Below are 848 nucleotides of genomic sequence, written 5' to 3'. Positions count from 1 at the left end.
AATGCCGATCGGGAATGCCGGGGTTCAGGGGGAGCTGATCCCGATCTCCGTCCCCTCCCTCCATCCCCTCCCTCCCCTCCCTCCATCGCCCTTTTCCATCCTCCAATTCCATCCCCTTCTCCCTCCTCCTCCATCCCCTTCCCCGTTTCTCTCCATCCCCCTTTTCCATCTCCTCCCTCCCCCTCTCCTCCATCTCCATCTCCCTCCGTTCCCCTTCTCCTGTTCCATTTCCATCCCCTTTTTCCTCTTCCATCTCTTCCACCTCCCTTCTCTGCCTCCATCCCCTGCTCCTCCTCCATCCCATTTTTCCTCCATCTCCTCCATCCCCTTTTCCTCATCTCCCTTCATTCCCTTTTCCTCCTCCTGCTCCATCCCTTTTCCCCTTCTCCTTCTCCCTTTCCCTCCTCTCCCTCAATCCCCCTTCTCCTCCTCCATCTCCATCCCCTGCTCCTCCTCCCTCCCTTTTCCATCCCCTCCCTCCCTTTTCCATCCCCTCCATCCCTTTCCCATCCCCTCCATCCCCTTTTCCATCTCCTTCATCTCCTCCATCCCTTTCCCACCTCCTCCATCCCTTTCCCCCCCCTCCATCCCCTTTCCCATCTCCCTCACCTCCTCCATCCCTTTTCCATCCCCTCCCTCCCTTTCCCACCTCCTCCCTCCCTTTTCCCCATCCCCGTTTCCCGTTCTCCCTTTCCCATTCCGTGGTTTCCGTGCCCGTTCCCGGTGCAGGATGTGCCCCGGATCCCCCCAGCCCCCCGGGCACGGAGGAGCTGGGCCAGGCCTTCGACTTCGAGGACAGTGAGGAGGAGGAGGAGGAGGAGGAGGATTCGGGAGCTGATCCCGGAGCC

General features: G+C 60.5%; 1 protein-coding gene across 1 annotated transcript in view; it reads left to right on the top strand.

Annotated features, from left to right (window-relative positions):
• The first annotated feature begins 35 nt into the window (after positions 1-35).
• The window catches only part of ARHGEF10L (Rho guanine nucleotide exchange factor 10 like), a 31,134-nt gene continuing 30,321 nt past the window's right edge, over positions 36-848 (top strand). Inside the window, exon 1 of the mRNA XM_017732686.1 lies at positions 36-50. The gene's annotated coding sequence lies outside the window, so the exon portion shown is untranslated. The remainder of the gene's footprint in view (positions 51-848) is intronic.

The sequence above is a fragment of the Corvus brachyrhynchos genome, unplaced genomic scaffold (genome assembly GCF_000691975.1).
Source record: "Corvus brachyrhynchos isolate BGI_N302 unplaced genomic scaffold, ASM69197v1 scaffold215, whole genome shotgun sequence".
Taxonomy (NCBI): Eukaryota; Metazoa; Chordata; class Aves; order Passeriformes; family Corvidae; genus Corvus; species Corvus brachyrhynchos.
The sequence above is the reverse complement of the archived record's forward strand: the minus strand, read 5'-3'. Positions and strand labels throughout refer to the sequence as shown.